The following is a 26,598-nucleotide window of genomic DNA, read 5'->3' as shown; positions in this document are numbered from 1 at the left end:
GAAAATGCACAGAGATTCCCTTGAAACTTCAATGGATGAAGTTTGAAATATTTTCATATTTCAGAACCAGTGAAACAAAAAACAATTGTCACCGCATGATCATGTTGGCAAACAGAAGAACGCATCCATTAAAAACATAAGTGCATCATCCAAATATCAAGTTATCATCGGTTTACATACCAAAAGGACACATGTTTACTGGAGGTATCAACAGTTTACATACGAACGCGCACTACTCTAATCCTATCAGAACGCTACCACCTCAGACATGATCTAGACCTAACGAAGAAACAAGCTTGTTCGTCTTGAACCTTCCAGAAAATCAAGCCGCCAACTCATCGTTGAACGCCCGCTCCTTTGGGGCGTTGTTCATTGGGTGGCTGAAAAGGTTGTATGCCACATCGATGCGGTATCGCGCCATGTCTTCCTGTAAAAAATGAATACAAAAAGTAAGCAAGTATGATACTAGTTATTCTTGTGTTGCATGAGTGATGAATGCAAAAAGTTCACATCCATCCACCGCAAAAAATTGATATGGATGTAGCAAAATTATGATATGGATGAAGCAAAAGCAGAATGTAGTTGTAGCAAACTAGACATATGGATGTAGCTAAAAAAGCCTAGTAGGTACAAACTTGAACCACATATGAAGCAACAACAAAACATGGTATTCTTCTGTTGCATGAGTATTGAAAACAAAGAAAGTAGATTGTAACAAAATGACAAGACAAAAAATTAAAAATGTGTACCTGCTTGAACTCTCTCATTGACTTCCCATCATAGTTCTCCACATACTTGAGCCCAAAAAAACCATAATCACATCTGTGAGATAATAAAAAGTTCTCCATCATACTTCCCATGCGTAGTTGAAAAAACAAAATGTTGAAATGGAACACATGATTGAAGCAAAATTCAAAAAGAAAACTCACAGGGTATCTTGCTTTGGGTAATCCTCTAGGTCAACATGGGCGAAGGATCCAACATTGACATTGAATTCGCTGCACTCTTGTGCGAGGGTTGCAAAGTTTGTGATCTAGCACCGAAAACACACACAAAATTTTCAAAAATAAAATGAGGTGTGTAAAGATGACAACAGGGCATTTATGTAGATGAATCAGAAGGCTAAACAGAAAAAATTAGAGAGCATGAGCATACCAGGTTATTGGCTTGCTTCTTCAAAGGAGATTGTTTTCCTTTTGAATGGATTGAGTCAAATACATTCCACTGCTTGTGAAGCAAGTTTGCGCAAACAACTATCCAATGGCGATCATGAACAATTGTGAAAAAGAGCTGCAAAAAACAAAAGAAAGGCGAAAAGGTACTCAGAACATGTAAAAAATGTTACAGCCGCGTCACATCATTGGATCATATTTGGAAGTTATTTGTGGTGTGGAACAAAAGAAAGCTTCGTGAGACTTACGAGGTCAAACTTTTGAACCTTGAACACTTTCATAGCCCTTTCAAGCTCAGCCATGAGTTTTGCTGGTTGGAAAGTTGATGGGTCTTGTTTTAGTAGGATCTACTTGAAAGATACAACAAAATGGTTAGTGTGTGTTGCAACGAAAATGTGAAAAGAAAGAAAAGAATGAAGCATTGCTTGTTTTTACAAAAACTTACCCCCGCGTGGACTGAGAAAATGTATTTCTTCAGCTCCGGTTCTTTTGCTGCACGGGATGCAATGTTGTTCATCTCGATACATAGTGACATGACCTCATCATTCATATCCCCGCGAGGCTTGAAGCATACAAGGAATTTCTTGTATCCAATGTAAAATCCACCTAGCTTGATGAAAGGTGTCCTGTTACCATAGATGCAACCGAATGAATCATTTGTTTCGAGCAGAAAAAATAAAAAATAAAAAGCAAAAACAGATAAGGCTTAGGTAGCTCACACTTGTTCATTGGATTGTGATTTCCTCAATGGTTTCCCGTGTTTTACAAACCTCTCATACATTTCTGCAGCCTTGTCGACCTTTTGCTTCTTTGCCTTGGTATTTTTTATGGCTGGAACTTTGGCCATCCTCTTCTTCCTAGTGCTCTTGTCATGTGTGCTAGGGCCACTGCTTGCATCAGCAAAATGCTCTTCTGTAGCGACCATCTTAGCAGCTGTAGCAAAAAAATACAAATGGATGAGTTTGCAAGATATTGTACAAAAAGAATTTGCTGGAATCACACAATTGTGAAAAAATGATATGGAGAAAAACAAAAAGAAATGATGCAAGATGAAGAAAGCATACTTGGGATGTCATCATCGTCTGAAACAGGAAACACGGGGATGTTTGCATAGATGGGACTGACTGTGCTCTTCTTAATTATAGGCTCATCTGTGGAATGCATCATCTCATAGTCTTCGGAGCCCTTTGGGAACAACTCACAGGATGGCTCGTCGTCCCAAATGCCGGCTGTCGCACTCCTGGGTGCATCATAGAAGAGTGGGGGGCTGTGAGGTGAGGCGTTGTCTTCCATCTCGAAACTCACTCTTTGTTGCTCACGAGTTTCCGCAGCCTCTGTTGCAACTTCTAGGTTCAATCCGGTGACTTCATCCTTGTTGATGCTAGGTGTTGTACCTTGAGCTTGAGCTTGAGCACCAATGTCGGCATTTGCAGCTTTAGCATCATTCTCTTTTCCGCGACATTCGTCCATGATAGGTGCTTCAAAGGAAAAGTTGGGCTCATTGGTAGCTGTGATGGCATCTCCAACATCACGAAGGAGAGCGGCCATCCGGTTGCACTGCAATTCCTTTAAACACTGTCCAAACTTGCCTACTACACCATCCACCTATGCTACAAAAATACCCTTGTGCTTGTCGTATAGCATTTGAAACTGAGTTGGTACCTACAAGAAAGCAAGTGGCCAACATTTTTAGTGACAAGTAAATCCAGATTTTGAGAAGTAGGTGTGCTGCTATGTCACTATGTATCAAATAAACAGTGTGATTGCAGCAATTTACTATCATGGATGAAGCATAAAAAACAAATGGTCTATACCTCTAGGTAGCAAATTATGGATATGGATGTAGCAAAATTATGACATGTTTGAAACAAAAACATAATGTAGTTGTAGCACACTAGACATATGGATGCAGTAAAAAAAGCCTAGTAGGTATGAACTTAAACCACATATGAAGCAAAAACAGAACATGGTTGTAGCACATCGGAATGAGGGATGCAGCAAACAAAATATACACTTGCAACTGGGTATAGTAAATAATGCAAAGCCAAAGGCAAAACAGGAAATGAATACAAAGAAAAAGAAAGTGTAGATGGGGGGAAAGTACCCTTAGATCCTGCATGCTAGGGAATGATTGCTGCAGCCAATCGTTGAGCGAGGATGATAGGTGTGGTTCAGCTTCAACATTTTGTTGAGCCTCGTTTGATTGAGAGTCCTTTGCTGGAATTTCAGCACCTTGAATTTGGCTTCCTTGGCCACTAGTTCCTTGGCCACTAGGTTCTTCAGCACCAACTCCCTGCCCACTGGCTGCTTCAGCACCAACTTCCTGTCCCGCGAGTTGTACTGCATAGGGGGTGTTGCACAAACTCCATATCTCGGAAAACAAAACATGAGTGGCGGAAATAAGAAGGCTGCCATAACCTAAATGGAAAAGCAAAGATTGCTACATGCAAATTCAGTGAGCAAAAAACAGGGGGGTCTTAATACTCCATTGGCAAAGGAAAGTACATAGGCGGGATGTAGCAAAATTACTTAGGTGTGTTTCCCGTAGAAAGGTTGGACAAGAGTGAGCTTGTTCTTGTCAACTTTATCCAACCAATCAAAATCCTTTTGACAAACAAAACATATCCTTGGCACGGAATAATCAATGGCATGCTCATTTGGGAGGCCGGCCGGAATATCAATATGATCCATGTATATGATCTGCATAGAATGGAAAAGGACATTAGCCAACAAAAACATAAATGCGAGCTATAGAAATGTATAAAAGGTTTCATGCAGCAAAGAAAAAAATGCATGTATTTCATTTTGTTGCGTTGCATACCGCTAACATGGGAAGGCATGAAGCGATCTGAAACTCCGCTACTTTTTCTGTATTTTCTTGCATCCTCTTCTTCTCTTGAAAGACTCCAACCTCCTCCATCGCTCGTGCCAACAAGTGCTCATCCCAAGCGAATTCATGCACCAAAGACATATCTTCCAAGGAAGCTAGATACTCGAGATTCACCATATTGCCAGTGCCTGGGCACAAAACTGTTGCCAACGCAAGGAGTGTCCAAGTCCTATTTATCATAACCACGTCCTCATCGCTGCAACTAGTGAGCAACTTTACAACATGGGCGATTGGAGCCCTGTTCCCCTCCTTGTAGATGCTGCGAAGATCATGTTCATCACTCTTCTTAAGAAGCTTCACGGGTCTATCACCGGATGGCACGTTGAAAATCCTTTTCACCATGAGCTTGCTGAAGGTGATGGACTTGTTCTTGTGTTTGAACTCAGAGAGTATGTGATTCGTGTTCATCACAACAAACTCAATGAGCTCATGGGGCACCTTGAAAGACCGGATGTCCAACAAGTCTCCAAACGGTCCCTCCCTTATGATTCTCTGTTTTTCTGGTGATACTTGCTTCCCAATCTCAGCCAGCCTTTTTGAGTTAAACCTTGACTTAAAGCCACATAGATTGCCTTTCTTCTTGGTCTTCTTCTTAACCTTCTTACTCCCTTCATTCTCACCAGCGGTGCCTGCGACATCTACAAAAAGGAAAAAAAACAAGTCAATAAAACCCTAAAACTGCATCATCAGTAACTAGGAAAAAACATACAAGAACACCTAAAAAATCTGTAAGACATAAGAAACATACAAGCACACATAAAAAATGTACAGAATAAAACATGTCCTTCAGTTAGCACATCATTTGGGCTATGTTTGTTTCGCTTCAGCATTAGGGTCATGTTTGTTTCACTTCAGCCTTAACTAAGAATTTTGTGAAAAATAATATTTAACAAAATTACTACATGTGATGATCAGGTATTTTGACCATAACTGCCATTAGCCAATTTGGGGAGACAGTCCTATTATTACTAGCATTGGCTGTAACTTGTAAGTGTCATATTGCGTTGTCCCTACCATGTCTAGTTTAGTCCCACTATTCTCTGAAGTTTGAGTAGTGACTGGGAAATATGAATAAGCTGCATTGATTAGTAAAGCATCTAGTTCATATGCTAATGTTCAACTTAGTAACATATACAAATGTAACCTTCAACGAACTAATTATTTCTACTAATCATTGGTGACCCAGAAATGTTAACACGAGACCATCAGACCGGATAATGACTACTCAAGAAAGTGTGATGCAACAATGTAAAATCCATATAACTGTCTGCTGATGAAATAAGCAAAGCCATATATACCTGGATAAATAATCTGAAATCAGATGGTTTAGCACTGGCATCACACAAACCAATGACGACAACCCATGGCAGCAGTAAGCAACACTCACAGATACAATACAGCCAGGTTGATCATTGACATAATGCAGGCACTCCAAAGTAAGCAAATCAACATGGATCATTGCAAGAACAACATGTCCTTCACTTAGCACAGCATTAGGGCCATATTTGTTTCACTTCAGCCTTAGAGAGGAAAAAATCTTGCAGGTACCAAGTACTACTCCAATGTACATGGAGTAATAATTATTCATGTTTGCTAGGTACTAGTACTACTACTACAATGGTCTGAAATTAGTACGTCCCTCCCTGACACCCTGTGGCAGTAAATCTCATCATCACGGTGATCTAGCAAAATGATTGGGCACAGCGTGCACACCCAGTACAGCTACAGTCTTACAGAGTAGTAGCACCAGTACTATCGACGGAGAAATGCGATGGACGGACAAACAACAACCTGTCACTTGTCACCAGAAATCTCCCACCGAACGCGGGGAGCTTGACACTCTGTCCTGTTGAACGATTCAAAGGGACTTTCCTCCAGATTTTAAGAAATGGAAGCACCAAACGCGTGCGCGCAAAGCCAACACGCAGCCTGGTTCCGGCCGCTTCCAGCTCACTCCGTCCCCTTGGCGCCGTGATGGAACACAGCTCAGGACAGGAAACATCGAATTTCCCCGAACAAGACGAGATCCAACCCTAATCCCAATCCCATCCCAAATCCCTCTTGAACACAAGATTCAAATCCTTCAAATCCACCACCCCGCCCCCTCCATCTGCCCGCGGCAACACCACCCGCCCCCTCCCTCTGCCCACGGGAACACCACCCCGCCCCCTTCCTCGACCCGCGGGAACACCACCCCGTCCCCGTCCGCGCCGGCGCCGGCGCCGGCCCGCGGGAACACAAACGACTCGCCCGCATCATAACCCGCCCTAACCCTAAAGCCAACGGGGAAGGGGGAGACAACAACGAAAAGGGAGAGCAGGAGGGGAGAGTTACCATCCGGGGAAGCCATAGACCGCCGGAGAATCGAGATCCGCCCTGGGCCGCCGCCGCCGCTCCTGATCTGCCAGCGCCAACAAGCCCGTCGCCCGCCGGTCGCCCTGCCTCCTCGCACCGAAATGACGACCCCGTGCGGTTGCAGCAAAAACTGGGGAAGGGATAACCCGTGCGAGTTAAAAAAAACATGGGTCTGTGGTGACACGTGGCGCAGACAATGTCCCTTGGATCAAAAGAGATCCAACGCACGGAGCGCGACCGGCGCCCCGGCCACAAACACTTCCCTTTCTTTATCCGATGTGGTACTAATCTATATAGTTGCCCATACATCAAAAACATCACGTTTGCTGCGTTCCTACCACACTTGGGCCTGCAGATGGTTGTGGGCCGCACACAGCTGGTTGGTGTGGGCCAAACAAAAAAAACATAGGGTTGTGGTTTCGAACTCCAGATCTCAGCGGGCATCTTGATGGCTGCTGCCACATGGGCTATGCAATAGCAATGTAAAATAGTTGATTCATTGTACAATTTAATGATCCCACATCGGTCATATTTACAGAAACTTACCAACTTATATACGTAGATGAATTGCCTGATCATCAGCGAGCCACGTGGAGAAGAGGGTAAAGTGAAAATTTCATCCTGTAATAATAAGGAAGGAAAGCAAGAAAATAAAGAAGGAAAGGAGGGATTCGGAATTTAATGCCGAAAAATAAAGGTGGAAAGGAGGGATTCAGAATTTAATGCTCAAAAATAAAGAAGGAAAGGAGGGATTTAGTTTGATAGAGAAAAATAAGAAAGTGGAAACTTACCCTATAATGAGGGGGTTGATAGAGAAAAAAAAAGAAAATTGGGAAGCCAGCCATCCCGTAATGAGGAAGGAAACAGAATAAAGAAGGAAAAGAGGGATTTCAGATTTGACTGAAAAAAAGGAAAGCTGGAAGCTACCCCAGAAAAATAGAGAAAAATAGAAAAAAAATAGGGAAGTGGGAAGAAGGAAAGAAAGAAAAGAGCCGGTGTGTAGTTTTTTCCCCATCCTGCGTCCCAGTCTGTTCTCTAAATCATAATAAAAAATATTTATTTGTTGTTGATACAATATTTTTCTCAGAATAATAATAACGAAAAAGGGAGCCCCGTTTAAAAATGGGTGGTTGATTGCTGCTTTAAACAACAGAATTCTAAAATGCGCATATTTTTTCTTTTTTGATAAGGAGGATAACCCCCGGCCTCTGCATCTCTTGATCTAAAATGCGCATATATGAACGGGATTGTAGACCCGCATGCAACGATTGATTTATAACATAAGGGCAATCCTTCCGTCTAATAATATATTTACGTCAATTCTTTCTCCCGATGAAAACATGTTCTACAAGTTTGACAAAAGTTTTCTTCATACTTGAAGCAAATTTCAATATCTTCATGTCATAGGAGCCGTAGTTTTCAGGTCATCAACACACCTGACACAAGTAACTTTAACTTGCGAAAAGCAAGAAAACCTAACAACTTTTGTAAGTTTGATAAAGTTTTCCTGCAGAAAAAAAAAGAATCTAGATATTTGTATTCTTACTTTCAGTGAAACAACTACATTTCACAATGATACTAGGAATGAGAGTAATCTTATTTGTGACCTTTGTTTGAGTTGAATACAGAAGGTGGCACATAGTGGCATGTGATGCAGGTTTTGTTTATTTTTCTGCCTGACACCAAAGTACAAAGAGTTGGCCGAGAGCCCTTGTTGTGTGCGACACAAACTCTATATTTTCTCTATTATATTAGTCAGGGATGAAGAAGTTTTATACAACGCTCGTAATATCGTTGGACACGAATAGTGCTACACTACACAATCCCTAAACAAAGCCAAGACTGGTTCAAGGAAATTTGTGTTGCCTATGTAGTGAAGAAAATATGTTGTACTAAAATGGAATTAACATTGTGTAAGATGTGAAGAGATACTCGCTACCACGAAGATATTTCTGCAAGTCACCTTCAGTACCCTTACGAAATACTTTCACGTTTATGTTTTTGCGCAACATATCTTTTCATGGCAGTGTGGATGATTTCGAAGAGTATGTTGATGTCATAATGTCTCGCGGTGGGTGGTGGGAGGCGGAGGGGGTCTTGAACCATTGCGTTAGGGAAGTTTGGGTTCTCTCCCGTTGCAACGCACGGGCCTTTTTGCTAGTTACCAGTAAACTATACTCCCTCCGTCCGGAAATACTTGTCGAAGAAATGGATACAAATGGATGTATCTAGAACTAAAATACATCTAGATACATTCAATCCCGGGACAAGTATTTTCGGACGGAGGAAGAACTATTTAACCTTTAAATACTGCACATAACATATATTATACACGCTGCATAGATTTTTTTAATATAAATTCCGAAAAGAACTCATAAAATAATGAAAATCACGAATTAAAAAAGTTCATTGATTTTCAAAAAAGTTCACATATATAGAAAAAGTTCACAACTTGAAAAAAAACATCATCCATTTTGAAAAATGTTCATCAAATTTGAAAAAAAATTATCGAATTTGAAAACAAGTTCAATGAATCTGAAAAAAGTTCATCAAAATTTTAAAAAGTTCATCAATTCTGAAAAAAAAGTTCATCAGATTTGCAAAAATTTCATCGATTGTGAAAAAAGTTCAGGAATTCAAAAAATGTTCACAAAAAAAGTTCATCAATTTGAAAAAATGTTGATCGATTTCAAAAAAATTCATCAAATTTTGAAAAGAGTTCGTATTATTTGCAAAAAGTTAACGAGTTCGAAAAAGTTTCACAGATTTTTTTTGGTGAACTGAAGAAAAGTTCGCCAGATCAAAAAAAGAAAAAAAGACAGAAGAAAACCAGACAAAAAGAAAAAAAAACAAATAGATTCACGTCAGTTATTTGAAGAACCTTAAAAGTTGCTATCAATCACAAAGGGAAGCTGCCTCCGGTGGTTACCGCGGTCGAACTGTCGCATAGTCGAATCTCTGTTGTGCACCTTTTTTGAAACAGTTTACAAAAAAAGGAGAGGAAAAGAGTAAAGCGGGCCGGCCCAGGTTGGGAACGGGGGTGTGCGCCCGATTGCACAGACAACTGTAAACGGCCGCTGAGGGCGCCGTTTAGGAAATGCCCCGAGCCAGAGGGGAGCCTCTATTCAACGCTTTAGCCACCAAGGAGCTTACTTGGAGCCCACGCGCCAGCGAAAGTGCGCTGGCCCATTTAGTTTTCGCATTTTTTCCCTGGTTCGCTCAATCGTATTAAGGAAAATAATAATCGATTTAAAATGAAATAATTCGCAAAAAAGGAAAAAATTGTGAATTCAAAAAAGTTCACTGATTTTGAGAAAAAATCATGAACTTGAAAAAGAGTTCATTAATTTTAAAAAAGTTAATGTAATTTAGAAAATTTCACAAAATTTGGAAAAAAGTTCATTGAACTTGAAAAAAATGTTCATCAACATTAAAAAAAGTTCGTCAAATTTGAAAAAGTTCATCAAACTAGAAAAAAGTTCATCAAAGTTGAAAAAAAATTCGTCAAATTTTAGAAAAGTTCATCAAAATTATAAAATAGTTATCAAATATTTAAAAAGGTTCATCGATTTTGGAAAAAAAGATTAACATTATTGCTTTTTAAAACCATGCTTTTAAGAAAAAAGATATAAAAAAGGAAAAGAACAAACCGAACTATATAACGAAATTAAAGGAAAGAGCGAAGTCACTATGCAATGGAGCATCAGACGGCCTGGTGGATGCTTCGCTTCGTTTTGAACGATGAGGTCGTGGATTCGATCCTGTTGCTGCAACATTTTTAGTTCCCGCGAAAAGATAGAAGCAGAATGGGACAGCCCAGATTGGAGCAGTAGTGTTTTGCCGTTAGGTAATTTCAAAGAAACCAAAATCATTAATTGAGAAGTACTTCTTCCAAAGATCACTCCCACATCTCGACATTTGAACGATGAGGTCGTGGATTCGATCCTGTTGCTGCAACATTTTTAGTTCCCGCGAAAAGATAGAAGTAGAATGGGACAGCCCAGATTGGAGCAGTAGTGTTTTGCCGTTAGGTAATTTCAAAGAAACCAAAATCATTAGTTGAGAAGTACTTCTTCCAAAGATCACTCCCACATCTCGACATTGGGACAAGTATCAGATTCCATGTTGATAGGTTTCGGCAGACTTTTCTTTTGACGAAGAAACCCGGACAAAAAGACCAAACCGGGAGCACGTTTTTTCCCTTTCTAGTAGCCGTTTAAAAAGAGAAAATGCATTTTTTTCGTTTCTGAAAGGCATGGTTGTGCCTCTCGCGGGAGCAAAAACGTGCCTCTCACAAAAGGTAAAAACATTTTTTTATATTTATTCCGAGAGGCATGGTTGTGTCTCTCGAGGAAGCAAAATCGTGCCTCTCACCAAAGCAAACAATTTTTTTTTCGTTTCTAAGAGACATGACCATGCCTCTTACGGAAGTAAAACTGTGCCTCTCATGGAAGAAAAGAAAAGTAAATACATGTTTTTTTTCGTCTCTGAGAGGCACGGCCATGCCTCTCGCGAAAGCAAAAGCATACCTCTCGTGGAAGCAAAATTATGCCCCTTAAGAAAAATATATACGTTTTTTCATGTAATTTTTTTTGTCGAAAAGGTAAGAATGACAGGTGGAAAACCGAATGTTGAAAAAAACCCAGAAAAAACTATCCAAAAAGCCAAAAACGCGTTACGAAAAATTTTTAGAGAGAGCGACCAGGACACGACACGTGGCGGCGGCAGAGAACCCACCTCAAGTGATCGTTGCGAGGCTCCCGAAGGAGTGCTCGTCAACTAGTTGCTCCCGGAAGAAACTGGCGCGTGAAGTGCTGAATAGGATATGCCGAGCCAACGCGCAGCCCCTTTCCCTGCGAGCTCTTTCTGAGCTGGCCCATGTACGGGGCGTCGAGTTTTTTCATACCATATTTTCATTTTTTTTTTCTTTTCCTTTTTGTTGTTTCTTCTTTAGATAATTTGGGATTTCAAAAATTTCCCAATTTTTCCTTTTTCCAGAATTTCTATTTTTTAAGAAATCCTATAAATATGCCCGCTCAAAGTGTACGCAGCGGCAGGGGGTATGCGCTCGGTTGTTAACTAGCGGCCTGTGCGCCAAATAGGATTCCCACATGGAACAATCGCCAGGTATTTCGAAAATAAATATGGGTAATCGAGGGGCAGGAAAATGAATACAGACTGCCATAAATTTAGTCAGGCTAGAGCAGGGCAATCATCAAATTCAATTTCAGGTGCAAAACACTTAACTCTTTACTTGAATACGTGGAAAAGAAAAGAAAACATAAAGTAACTTGATTCTGTGTATATACTCCCTCAGTCTCAAAATGTAAGAGACATTTTCTGACACTAGGGAGTAGTACTTCGTACAGAACCTGAATAGCAGATAACTTGGTGGTGGAGAGATGAGCAATCTAGTCAATGTGAGGCAGGCAAGGCGTGGATGGAAACAGGAGTGACGTGACGTGGACAGAACAAACACACTCATCGTACTCCACATACTATGATATATCCTGTGTATACTGCGCAGCACAACGTGTTACACTTACGCACAGCCGAATCAGCTTTGATGTGTCTCCATACAGTAATGCCACTTGAATCGGATATGATTTACATGATTGCTTTTTTTTTCTGAGGTTTCTCTTCTAGTAAGGCCACTTGAAGCCGATATGATTTAGAGGATTGCCTTTTCCAAGGTTTCCAATATTCCCGTGGAGCGGCCATTAGCATTTTGGAGTTGTTATTGGGTCGCTGTTAACATTGATTATGACGAGAAAGGGCTGTCTTGGCCTAACAAACCATGTTAAGGCAAGTATCCCCTTTTGCATCGGATCCTACTCAGCGATAGATACTTGCACATTACTCGGCGATAGGTTAATGCCCAAATCCTATGGCACCACATTTAGTGGAGTATTTTATAAGGAAAAGAAACACATTTGCTCTGCTCTTATTGGGCTGTTCTTCTAAGGCTCGTAGCCGGCGTTTCCTGTTCTTGAGTTCACTGTATCTATCCAACACCAGAGCATCACAGCCAGGCTAGTGGGAATTTTTACTAGTTTCATAGGTGTAACATTCTTGATGTTTGCCGTTTCTTTGGAGCAATAATTGAGATTCTTCTTCTAATAAGATGGCGTATTTTGCGAATAAAAGAAAAGAAAAGAGCCAATATCTTCACTTAAGTCAAGACCAACATCCTGTTGATAAGGATAAAATACCCTTTCGTATTTATATGGATTTCTGGAATTGTTAATAATAGACGAGCCCTCTTTACCAAAGGAAAATTTCAGCTAATCAAATTGTATTACCTGTCATGAGCTTGGCTTTTCTCGCTGTTAAGAAACTTTTGGACTCACCCGCAAATAAAAAATTAAATAAAATTGGACTAGCTCCATGAAGTTCACGTTAAGATAGCTGACCAGTGCAATCTATCCTCCATCCACGAGGCTGAATAGTTGCCGAATCTGGCAATCTCCTTTTGGATTCTTAATTTCCCGCATAAATTGAAAAAAATAGGGCTACCTTCCTCTCTTTTTTCAACCAAGGCTACCTTGCTCACGGAAAGGGGGGCTTAGTTAGTTCTAACCTTATTCGGAAGTCGACTGCTAAATCACATTCCATAGAATGGCAACCTTTTCTTCCCACCAACCAACACTTATTACTTTCTAGTACAACTTGGGAATTTCTTATCACTGTTTGCACTGCCATGGGGCTCCCTTTTCTTCCCTTGAGAAGGCACTAGCTTTAGGTGAATTCGTACACGGCCGTGCTTCCAAGCTCATTGTAGTCGCCCATGTTTAGCAAACCGGATATGCAAATTCCACAAGATTTCAAGTGAACGAGACGTGCTTATCCAGCATCCCCAAAGGTCTCGCCCAGCCTAGGTGCAGTGTCGCGCTCAGGATCCGGTGATGATCAGCCTTATCTGAGAAATCCAGCCCACCGAATCTGTACACGGCCCCTCAATCACTCGTGCACACTGTGTATCCACACAGCCACGGCAGCTCGACGTTACGCTGTCGAGTTTCCGGCTGGTCAAACCCCGGCGTGCCGGCCCACAAAGCGAGATAGGATATATGGATATCGTCAAGGCACAGTGGCTAGGGCGGGTAATGGGAACGGAGGACACAGGTCGCACCCGTTAACGTCAAGGCAAAGGTACTGTACCAGTTGGGCGGTGCCCCTTGCTTTCAGTTCCGCGTGGAAGATCTGGCAGGCTATAAACATGATGGGTCAACCGGATGCAATATTGATTAGCTGCTGCGCGTTGCCATGACTTGTCACCGAACATGGTGGTGTGGTGATCCTACCCCGAGTGTCCGTCCATGGACACCGACATCTCCTCTTAGGCATGACAAAAGCTCGCTCGCCCGGTTTCTCTTATCATAGTCTATTATGCTGACTGCTGATGCTTTCACGTTGCAGAACTGACCTGACGAGTACGTGTGATTAGGACTTCTTTTTGCATCCGACAGACCTAACATACATACATTGCTGTTTTAATATTTGTGGGGAACAACGTGCTGATTGACAGAGCAAAGTGCAGGATGACGACCATGCCACGTATTAGTAGTCCGTGCGTTGTAAAAAAATACCATACGCTTCTAACTCAATAACCATGACTTAAGACTCCGATAGGTCTACGTTCTTTACCTTAACACATGGTATCTCATCTGTGTTTCCGCTTACCCAAATGATAAGTAACACACGTATGACACGAAGCACTTCGACCCTGATGTTTTCACAACTAAAGTTCTGATCCGAAAAGAAAAAAACAAACCCCAAAAAACTGAAACTTGCCATCTGAAAAAAAATGTTGACATGCTTGATAACTAAAGTTGTCATCCTCGCGTCAGTAAACTTGCCATAAAAACGTTCGGAGTTGCTATGTGTTGGTGCCACACGTGTGGCACTTATCAGGGTCCTTCCGCTTATCCCTTCTTTCCACCCTCGCCGATGGTGGTCACTGTGCTCACACAATTACAACATGTTTAAATATGGTCAATCCTAAAATGTCTCTTTTCCGACATAAGATGAGCAATCTGCTTTCTTTGTGAGGTTTTGATGAGGCATGCATGTGTAGTGATAGATGGTTTCTTTTGTTCTTTTGGTGAATACATATTGTTGCATATCATTTCATTGATAGGGGGTGGAGGGGGGGACACAGGGTGCAACTCAAAGGGGCGTACACCGAAGGCGATCCGAAGAGTGCAAGGTGAGCAAGGAGGAGGGTAGATGGTTTCTTTTGTCTCCAATCTAATTTTTTTGTAGGTGTTTATTTCCAATCCGGGTAGTCACCAATATGGAAAAAAAAGATGGATCATGCGCTATTGATTAAGGTTGCATCCTAAATAACATTTAAAATAGATTTTTTTTCGTTTAACCATATTTTAAAATTTGTTAACAGGTAAAATAACATCATATTCAGATTCTACTCATTCTTCAACTCAAAATCTATACATAACGTATTAAATTCGGAGTTACGGTTTAAAAGATATGGATATATTTTTAAAAAGCAAAAATCCGCCTACAATTGGGCTGCAGGTCATTTCATAAAAACAGTGCAGGGGGTAGGGGTTATGCAAAAGCAAAGATATGTCTAAAACCTGGACTGCGGGTTGATTATTGGAAAAGTCAGAGGGGTTTATGCAAAATGGTATGACGGACGGGTAGAAGCACTATTTACTTTTAGGTATAGATCTGAATCTAGGGTGTTTAGGAATTGCTCTTCCATGTCGTCCTATGTTTTTACTAGAATTAAGAGTGGGGCCAAATGTTTGCTGTTTTATCCTCAAACCGTAGAACAATAGCTCTATGATAAATGTTCATTAATTAAAGTTATCTACTCCATCTGTTTCAAAATGTAGTGTATATATATATTTTTTGAATTTTTTTAAATCTCAAAAAGTTTAATCAAATTTGTGGGAAAAAACATTTACATCTAGAATGCCCAACTTATATCAATAGATTCATTATAAGATGTACTTTCATACTTACGCACTATATTATGGAATGGATGGAGCACATAGCAAATAGATGAAAAGAAAGGGGGGGGGGGATTTTTGGAAACATGGTGTACATTAAAATTTACAAGAGGTCATCAGTCCATGACTTAATGATTGTTGCTTGAGCACTTCTATACACATGACACTACGCACATGATTTTTGAAGGACAATACAATCAAGCCATCCATGCTTGGCAACTCGGCGCGTGAAGCATACCTATGCTCTCAACACCATTCTCTGAAAAAAAAATCAGAATGTCCACTGCTTCCCGCGTGCATTTTAAATTTGGTGAACTATTTGGGCGAGGGTTCTTTCGCCCCGGGCCTCCGTTAAGCCTAAAATTGTCAAAAAAATAATGAAATTTGTATTCCAATTTTAATATTTTTAGAAAAACCAGACAAGTACTCAAAGATGCATAGCATATGTGTGTAAAAATTATGATGAAATACACAGATTTTATTATTTTTATGTAGATCATATCAAATGTATTTCCTGATGAAACTTTACAAACAAGTACTCTCTCTGTAAAGAAATATAAGAGCGTTTAGGTCACTACTTTATAAAGAGAGTAGCAATATTTCTTTACAGAGGAAGTAGTATTCAAATCATTCCCGACCATGGTCTGAGTTCACAATCTCAGTACCGCAGAATCGATGGCCCTATTCCATGCGGTGGCAAGAGCCACAGTGGGCGATGGCAAGGACACATTCTTTTGAAAGGATAAATGCCTTCAGGGTCAATGGATCGAGGAGCTCGCACTGCTGCTATATCAGAAGGTATCAAGGCAAGATAGATCCACACACACTATCTCAGAAGCTTCGCGAGACCATACGTGGGTCGTGGACATTGTCCTTGAACTCACGGCCACCATGTTACCACAATTCTTGGAGGTGTGGCAAAGGGTCGACCAGGTTCAAATCCATACTGGAGAGCGTGACTCGATCCACAGGGCATGTGTGACACCCCGACTTAATCGTGCACTAATCATACATGCAAATAAACACGATCAATATCAGAGACTCACGGGAAGATATGACAACACAACTCTAGACACAAAATAAAATCATACAAGCTTCATATTACAAGCCAGGGCCTCGAGGGCTTGAATACAAAAACTCGAATACAAATGAGTCAGCGGAAGCAACAATATCTGAGTACAGACATAAGTTAAACAAGTCTGCCTTAAGAAGGCTAGCACAAAAGCAACAACGATCGAAAAGGCAAGGCCTCCTGCCTGGGAACCTCCTAACTACTCTTGGTCTTCGGCGGTTTCCACATAATAGTAAGCTCCATCGGGGTAGTAGTAGTCATCGGTGGTGACATCTGGCTCTTGGGATTCGTCATCTGATCGCAGTAATCGGGTATAGGGGGAAAAGAGGTAGAAAAGCAACTGTGAGTACTCATCCAAAGTACTCATAAGACTTACATCATATCTAAACTAAGTATGCATCGGTATCAAAGGAATGGGGCTAAATTTTTGGACTGAACAGCAGAAATGCCAGAAGAGAAGGGAAAGCCTAGCCTATCGAAGACTAGCATCTTCAAGCATCTTGAAGCATTAGAAGAGTGCAAATTAGCATAGTATAAGTAGTAGTATGTTGTAGTAACCACGCTCAGAGATCCTTCCTCGACTCCCTGCGAGAAAGCAATCCTGGAGCCATCATCCATTTCATGCCTCAGCATCCGGTTCTAGTTGTATCGATCGGGATACAACTCTGAGCGTCCATTACCGTGGACACGGCTATTCGAATAGATTAACTACCCTGCAGGGGTGCACAAACTTACCCAACACGCTCAATTAACTCTAGTCGGGCACACCATCAGATCATACCCGACCTCGGCTGATTGACACACCATAGTCCTACCTAGGCTCAACAGAGAGGCCAGCACGCCTGTCTACATCCTAAGCATGCAGGGGTCTTGGGCCCATCGCCCTTTGCACTCCTGGATGTTGCGTTGACTGCCGGGATCAGTCCTTGCTACCTCCTTATACAAGGCAGGTGCTTACGCGGACCACCCGGACGTGTGTCGCTCAATCGTTGACGTCCGAAGAGCTTTTGGAGAAATGTACGACGCCGAGTGCTGATGTCGCTTGAAATTGCGTTGGTATTTCCCCAAAGAGAAAGGGATGATGCAGTACAACTACGGTAGGTATTTCCCTCCGTTATGAAACCAAGGTATCAATCCAGTAGGAGAACCAAGCAAAACTATATATGTAAACGGTACTTGCACACAAAGAACAAATACTTGCAACCTGACGCGTATGAGGGGTTGTCAATCCCTCTTCGGGTAACAGCGCCAGAAATTGTCAAGTTTACGGGATAAAAATTGTGGTAGATTGTGAAAGGATCGATATGGTTGACTAGAGGGGGGGGGTGAATAGGCAACTACCAATTTTTAACTTTTCTTTATCAAATTAAACTTTGCATCAAAGTAGGTTGTCTAGATGTGCAACTAGGTGAGCAACCTATATGATGCAATACCAACAAGCAAACAAGCAAGCAAGAGAAGTAACACTAAAGAGCTTGCACAAGTAAAGGTAAGAGATAACCAAGAGTGGATCCGGTGAAGACGAGGATGTGTTACCGAAGTTCCTTCCCTTTGAGGGGAAGTACGTCTCCGTTGGAGCGGTGTGAAGGCACGATGCTCCCCAAGAAGCCACTAGGGCCACCGTATTCTCCTCACGCCCTCACACAATGCGAGATGCCGTGATTCCACTATTGGTGCCCTTGAAGGCGGCGACCGAACCTTTACAAACAAGGTTGGGGCAATCTCCACAACTTAATCGGAGGCTCCCAACAAAACCACGAAGCTTCACCACAATGGACTATGGCTCCGTGATGACCTCAACCGTCTAGGGTGCTCAAACACCCAAGAGTAACAAGATCCGCTAGGGATGAGTGGGGGAATCGAAAATCCCTTGGTGGAAGTGTAGATCGGGGCCTTCTCAACCACTCCCGAGCAAATCAACAAGTTTGATTGGCTAGAGAGATAGATCGGGCAAAAATGGAGCTTGGAGCATTTAATGAAGCTTGAGCAATAAATGGAGCTTGGGGGAGGAAGAGGTAAGTCAAAGAGAAGAAGGGGACTCCCTTTTATAGTGGGGGCAACAATCCAACCGTTGCCCCCACCAACCAGCCCCGCACAGGGCGGTACTACCTCTAACAGGGGGCGGTACTACCGCTAGGTCAGCGGTACTGCCGCACCAGCCAGCGGCACTACCGCGCAGAGAAGACTAGTAGGGAATAGGACCCAACAAGGTACTACCGCGGTGGTAGGGGCGGTACTACCGCTCCTGAAACGGTACTGCCGCCTCTACAACTGCAACTAGTGCCGCAAAACCCGACACGAGAAAAAGACCCCTCGAGTCGAGGCGGTAGGAGCCAGACAGCCAGTGGTACTACGGCAGCGGGGTCACGGGCGGTACTACCGCTGTGGAGCGGTACTGCCGCTTGTGACCCTTCGGCCGTACTACCGCTGGTAGTGCGGCACTACCGCTGGGACACTGAAGAGAGAGAGAGAATCTCTCCAATGAGGCTGAGGACGAGGCGGTGGTGCCAGGCACCCCAGCGGTACTACTGCTATGGAGACAAGGTCGGTACTACCGCTGTGGAGCGGTACTGCCGCTTGTGTCTCCTCAGCGGTACTATGGCTGGGTTGCGCGGTACTACCGCTGGGACCCAGACAGGACAACGAAAAGTGGAGAGACCTCTTCAAAGGAATGGACAAGCTCGGAGGGTGAGAAGCTGATGTGTACGTGTTGATTCCACCCATGCAAAACCCCAGCGGACCCCCTCTTGATAGTACGGTGCCCTCTACGCAACTAGTCCACCAAGAGAGAAACGAAAGAGCTACACCGTCTTGAAGGACACTCCGAAGGGAAGGAAACGTCTCGTGCCAGGGGTGAATCTGTGAACTATTCAAAGCACATGATAGTCTGCAAACATGTTGTCATCAATCACCAAAACTACCTTGAGAGAGATATGCCGTAACAATCTCCCCCTTTTTGGTGGATTGATGACAACTAGGGATTTGCGCAAGGAAAAGAAATAAATGAAAGAAAACTAAGAACTACAAAATATAGACAGACTCCCCCAGAATGTGTGCACCTGGTTAGAGGAGCATTCAGAAAGCAAGACACACACATCTGGATCAACACTCCCCCTATATTTTATATTCAACAATTCTAAGCACAATTCCAAGCACAAGATATATGAGAGAAGAGAATATAATAGGAAAAGCATGCAACTCATAATAAACTACAGTACTGAATAGACATAAGTAATAAGGTAGCGATAGGGAGCATATGTCTCACACCATATGTCTAGAACTTAGGTCTCACGGGCATCAAACCAAACCAAACAAAGACACCGAGAGAACACACAAGAAAACACAAGACGACAAACACAAAGCATGACACAAATCCCTACACTCTCTCCCCCTTTGGCAGCGAGACACCAAAAAGGGAAAAGAGCGATGCTACAACTCCAGGTGATGGCAAGCTGAGGATCTCGAAACATCAAATCTCAGCGTGATCGTCTGCATCTTCGTCGTTGGTCGAAAACTGCTCGGTGTCGGAGTCGGTCCAAGGGCAGTGCTGATGAATCCACTCCTCCTCTTCAGTGATCTGACCCTCAGAACCACTGGCAACTGTCGCTCCCAACTGACGCATGAGCTCCTTGTGGCACATCCTGGCATGCTTCTCCGCCACATGAGTCATGTACTGACCATGAGACTCCATGCAGAAAAGCTTCTTCAACTTGTTTTTAAGCTTCTTCGCCCACGAGGGTTCATCACTAGAGGGGCCAGTATCCTCCTTGTGATCATCAGTGGCTGCCCCACCCTCGGTCTCCATGGCAGCAGTAGCAGCAGCAGCAGACGGACCCCCTGTATGAGGCGCTGGGGTGACCCAATTGTCCTTCTTCCTCAGACGCTTGATCTCATGAGAAACCAAGTCTCCAGTCTCTAGCAACGCTCTGGGATAGGTCTGTGCCCAGGCCCTCTCAATGAGCCTCATGATGAATGGACCATATATCGGGCACTTGCGCTCAGACATGGCAGAGAGAAGTTCAGACCACATGACATGAGAAATATCCAGACTCTCTCCAGTGCTTGCTTCCTTCTCATGCTGACAGAAAAGGAGCATGTCCACGAGGTAAGAGTGGACCATATCCAGATTCCCGATCCGAGGAAATAGAGTCTCACGGAAGATGCGGTGAAGAATGTCCAGATACGGAGACAGCTCATAGGTCTTCTTCTCAATTACTGGGTGAACTTTCATAGTGCAGTAGGGCCAAAGGGCTTGCTTGTGGGTGGACGTAGCATTGCGGTGAGGGCGGAAGCCGACAGGAGTCTCAAGCCCGTGATCCACCACATCAAGTAACTCCATGAAAGCCTTCCACTTGACGGAAAGTAGCTTGCCATTGGTCATCCATGTCAGAGTCCTGTCGACATCCGTCCCAAGATGGACGGTGGCATAGAATTGAGCCACCAAATCCGCATCGAAATCCTTGTTGAATTGCATGATCCTGAGAATGTTCAGCTGAGTGCACATCTGAAGGGCTTCGCCAAAGTACTCCGGGTCCTTCTCCATAGAATCAGTGTCAATGGAGCGAACATCAACAAAGAGATTCTTCTTGGCCTTGATCACATCAAAGTAGATGGCAAACTGAAAACGGTTCTAGAACGGGCGGTTGACCAAAGTTGGTTCTTGGTCCACCGCATAGGGGTTGCGGCGACGCTTCTCCCAAAACTCCTTGTTGGTCATCTCAGTCACAGTCTTCCCTTTTGGCTTGTTGGCGGATCTCTTCGATTGCTGAGGAGGTGGAGGAACACTTGCAGAAGCGCTTGCTGGAGGCGGTTGGGTGCTCGAGGAACCACCGGCTGGCTCAGAGGTGCGGTAGCGTTTTGATGTTGCACGCCCGGGGTTGATACGGCGAGCTTGATGCTCAGAAGGGTCATCACCTGAAGACAAACACAAGAACACGCAAAACAACCAGAAAGAACGAGCATAAGCCAACAAACACAACAAAAATAATCAAGGTAAGGTAGGAATTTGATGGAATTTGGTATGCAGCGGTAGTACCGTGACATGCCCGCGGTAGTACCGCCCAAGCGGTAGTACCGCCCAAGCGGTAGTACCGCCCCAAAGAGAGCGGTAGTACCGCTCGAGGTCAAGCGATAGTACCGCTCCAACGAGAGCGGTAGTACCGCTCGAGCCCAAGCGGTAGTACCGCTCCAACGAGAGTGGTAGTACTGCTCGAGGCAGAGAAACAACAGTTTCCTACAGCACGAGGCGGAGAAACAGCGGTTTCCTACTACCGTGGTCAGATTTGGCACTACCGGCCTGCCAAAATCAAAAATATTCCTACCAAACTCTAATCGAGATAGTCTAGTTGCCTTCTCCAACCAACTCAAGCCTAGATTTAGCCAAAAATCTAGAGATGCAACCACCATTGCCCCTAAGAAACAAGATCTGAAAACGAGACAAAAGGAAAGAAGGAACGGGGGCAATACCGGCATCCATGGCAAGAGAACGGGGTGGGGATCGACTCCACCAAAGGAAATGGAGAGGGACGCCCCGGAGACGGAGATCCGCCGGAGCCCTCCCGCGGCGAGTGGAGGCTGGAGAGAGGAAGAAGAAAGAGGGGGGCGAATGGGTATGGGGGAGAAGAAACCTCCCCCTACCCCGATATAACCCCCTGGTCCCGTCCCTTAGCGGTAGTACCGTGATGGGGGCGGTAGTACCGCTTATGAGTGGTAGTACCGCGCACCACCAGCGATAGTACCGCCCAGCACGCCACGGCAACCAAACAAACAAGGCTTTTGCTCGAAGGAAAGACACAAACGGCAAGAAAAGAGAGCACACGAGCAAACGACCAAGACACACCTCTTCAAAAGAGGGCGGTGGCCGAGGCCACCTATGTTTGAGTCAAGAGGTATGGCGCCGCGAAGATTTTAACCTTGGGCCCATGACCAAAACTCATCTTTGAAACACAAGTACCATCAACGATGGCTAAAGTGAAAGACTTGATCAATTTATGCATAATGGGGGGGGAGAGTTCATTGAGAGAACAACACTCCCCCTATGTCCATGCCTACACCTAAACTAGACAACAAATTGAGCGTGGTGAGGTGTGCAAGGGTTCAAGCCACATTGCTCGAATCAATTATATTTAGCTCATGCCTTAACTCGCGAAATCTTGCTTCATCCAAGGGCTTCGTGAAAATATCTGCAAGGTTGTCATGAGTGTTGACATAGTTGAGCTCGATCTCTCCTTGCCTAATGTGATCCCGGATGAAGTGATACCGAATCTCAATATGCTTCGTCTTGAAGTGTTGCACCGGGTTGAGAGAGATCTTGATGGCACTTTCATTGTCACACCAAAGAGGCACTTTGTCACAAGTGACACCGTAATCCTTTAAAGTTTGCCTCATCCATAGGAGTTGTGCACAACAACTACCGGCGGCAACATACTCCGCCTCAGTGGACGAGAGAGACACACAACTTTGCTTTTTGGAAGACCAACTTACCAAAGAGCAACCAAGGAATTGGCACCCTCCGGAAGTGGACTTCCTATTCACTTTGTCTCCCGCCCAATCGGAATCCGAGTACCCTACAAGCTTAAAGTTTGATCCTCTTGGGTACCATAAGCCAAAGTTTGGGGTATGAGCCAAATATCGAAAGATTCGTTTGACCGCCACATAGTGACTTTCCTTAGGTGCGGCTTGAAACCGTGCTCAAATTCCCACACTCAACATGATGTCCGATCTAGATGCACAAAGGTAAAGCAAGGATCCAATCATGGAACGATATACCTTTTGATCCACCACTTTACCATTGGGATCTAAGTCAAGTTGGCACTTGGTGGGCATTGGAGTGGAAGCCGGCTTGACGTCACTTAGCTTGAATCTCTTGAGCATGTCTTGAGTGTATTTGGATTGATTGATGAAGATTCCTTCTCTTCTTTGCTTCACTTCGAACCCTAGAAAGAACTTCAACTCTCCCATGGAGGACATCTCGAACTTTGAGGTCATGAGAGCGGCAAATTCCTCATTGAAAGCTTTGTTAGGAGAACCAAAGATAATATCATCAACATATAATTGGCACACAAACAACTCCCCTTTGACCTTCTTAGTAAAAAGAGTGGGGTCGATTAGCCCAACTTCAAAACCACGGTCTTGTAACAACTCGGTAAGGTGGTCATACCATGCACGTGGGGCTTGTTTAAGGCCATAGAGTGCCTTATCGAGTTGATACACATGATTGGGAAAGAAGGGATCCTCGAACTCGGGGGGTTGCTTGACGTAAACCAATTCATTAATAGGACCATTAAGAAAAGCACTCTTCACATCCATTTGTTGTAACTTAAAGTTATGATGAGAAGAATATGCAATCAACATGCGAATGGATTCAAGACGAGCAACGGGAGCAAAGGTTTCACCGTAGTCGATACCCTCGACTTGGGAGTAGCCTTGTGCTACCAAACGAGCCTTGTTGCGAATGATAATCCCATGGGCATCTTGCTTGTTCTTGAATATCCACTTGGTTCCTATGACATTGTGATTCCCCGTTGGTCTTGGCACCAATCTCCACACTTTGTTGCGCTCGAAGTTGTTGAGTTCTTCATGCATGGAATTGAGCCAATACAGATCTTCTAGCGCTTCATACACCTTGTGGGGTTCCACACAAGAGACAAATGCGTGATGCTCACAATAATTTGCTAATTATCTACGAGTGCTTACCCCCTTTCTTAAGCTTCCAAGCACATTCGTCATGAGATGATCCTTGGTGGAGAGCTTGGAAGCAACCTTGGCGGCACGACGCTCTAATTCCTCCTCGGAGGTGAGACGAGGAGTGGTCACTTGATCATCTTGAGCGTCGTCTTGGGCTTGTTCTTGTTCTTGAACTTGCTCGGAGGAGAGAACTTGACCTTGGGCATCACTTGATGTGTCAACACCGTCTTGAGCGTGATCTTGCCCTTGGTCATGTTCTTGAAGATGAGGGCCTTCATGTTGAACTTCGGAAGCGTGTGGGCCTTGGGTTGGTGATGGATCCACTTGAGTGGAGCTTTGTCCTTCTCCTTCGGCCAAAAGGGGTTCCTCAATGGGTAGGATAAAGCCAACACCCATTCTTCTTATGGCTTGGGGAGGAATTTCATCACCTACATCACAAGTGCCACTTTGTTCCACTTGGGAGCCGTTATTCTCATCAAAATCCACATTACACGTCTCCTCAATAAGTCCTGTGGATTTATTGAGGACACGGTAAGCATGAGAGTTTGTAGCATAGCCAACAAATATGCCCTCATAAGCTCTAGCCTCAAATTTAGACAACCGAACACCTTTCTTGAGAATGAAACACTTACACCCGAATACCCGGAAGTACTTGAGGTTGGGCTTGTTACCGTGAGTATCTCGTATGGAGTCTTGTTCAAGCCCTTGCGGAGGTAGAGCCGATTGGATGCATGACACGCGGTGTTGATGGCTTCGGCCCAAAAGTTGTATGGAGACTTGAACTCCGCCATCATGGTCCTTGCCGCATCCATCAACGTCCGGTTCTTCCTCTCTGCGACACCGTTTTGTTGAGGGGTGTAGGGTGCGGAATATTGATGCTTGATTCCCTCATCACTAATAAACTCATCCAAGGTGTAGTTCTTGAACTCGGTGCCGTTGTCACTTCTTATTGTCAAGATCTTTGCATTGTGTTGACGTTGTGCTTCATTTGCAAAGTCAATGACGGTTTGTTGGGTCTCGCTCTTCCTCTTGAAGAAATACACCCACGTGTACCTTGAGTAGTCATCCACAATCACCAAGCAATACTTCCTACCTCCAAGACTATCGAAGGATGGAGGCCCAAAGAGATCCATGTAAAGGAGCTCCAAAGGCCTCTTTGAATAAATGATAGTCGTGGGAGGGTGAGCCTTCTCATGTAGCTTTCCTTCGATACAGGCACTACAAGCACGATCTTTAGCAAAACTAACATTTGTTAGTCCACGGACATGGTCCCCCTTGAGGAGACTTTGCAAAGATCTCATATTGACATGGGCTAAACGGCGATGCCAAAGCCATCCCACATCAACTTTAGCCATTAGGCATGTCGCTGTCTTAGTGGGTCGCTCCGAAAAGTTAATCACATATAGACCGTTCTCGACATGCCCAACAAAAGCTACTTTAAGAGTCTTGCTCCATAAGAGGGCCACGGTATCGATATCAAAGAAAGTGGCAAAGCCCATGATTGCAAGTTGACGAACGAAAAGTAAATTGTATGCAAGGGACTCAACAAGCATGACCTTCTCGATCGTGAGATCATGAGAGATGACCACCTTGCCAAGTCCCAATACCTTAGAAGATGAGGCGTCACCCCACTCGACATTGGTGGGCATAGATGGAACCTTGTGCACGTCCACCACCAAGTCTTTGCTTCCGGTCATATGATTTGTAGCTCCGCTATCGAGCAACCATGATCCCCCACCGGAAGCAAACACCTACAAGAGATCAATGCTTGGTTTTAGGTACCCATTTTGTAATGGGTCCTTTGATGTTAGTAACAAGGGTTTTTGGAACCCAAATAGACCATTCAATGTATTCATGATGAGAACCAACAAATTTGGCATAAACATGCCCATCACTAGCACGGCATAACACATAAGAAGGATTAAAATCACCGGCTTTGTTGGGAGGGGTGACATTGCCCTTCTTGACATTCTTCTTCTTCTTCTCCTCGGAGGCACTCTCTCCCTCCTTCACAAAGGTTTGCATGAGAGGAGGAGGTCGTTTGGTCTTGTCATTCTTCTTCTTGTTCTTGGAGTCGGGCACGTACCCAACCCCTTCCTTGGCCACAACTCCCTTTTGGTTGATCAAGAGATCGTTGAGGTTCTTCTTGCCTTGTATGCAAGTCGCAAGACCTCTCTCAAGTTGCCCCTTTAGATTAGCGTTCTCCTCAACGAGATGCACATGCTCACAACACGGGTTAGTAGCATTTGCATTATCAATTAACATCATACGAGGGAAAAGTGGCTTTTTCCTTGGTTAGCTTTACTTGAAGTTGATCATGAGACTCTTTGAGGCTAGCATGAGCACCCTTCAAGACCTTGTGAGCCTTGTCAAGTAGATCAAACTCCTCTTTGAGTCTAGCAAGATCAACCTCAAGTTCGGCCTTCTCGGAGTTTAGCACATGAG

At 43.8% G+C, this 26,598-nt stretch overlaps 1 pseudogene; it reads right to left on the bottom strand.

Moving 5' to 3' along the window:
• Positions 1-369: 369 nt before the first annotated feature.
• LOC125516746 overlaps positions 370-26,598 on the bottom strand; it is a 69,591-nt pseudogene continuing 43,362 nt past the window's right edge.

Source organism: Triticum urartu, chromosome 6 (assembly GCF_003073215.2).
Source record: "Triticum urartu cultivar G1812 chromosome 6, Tu2.1, whole genome shotgun sequence".
Classification (NCBI taxonomy): Eukaryota; Viridiplantae; Streptophyta; class Magnoliopsida; order Poales; family Poaceae; genus Triticum; species Triticum urartu.
The sequence above is the reverse complement of the archived record's forward strand: the minus strand, read 5'-3'. Positions and strand labels throughout refer to the sequence as shown.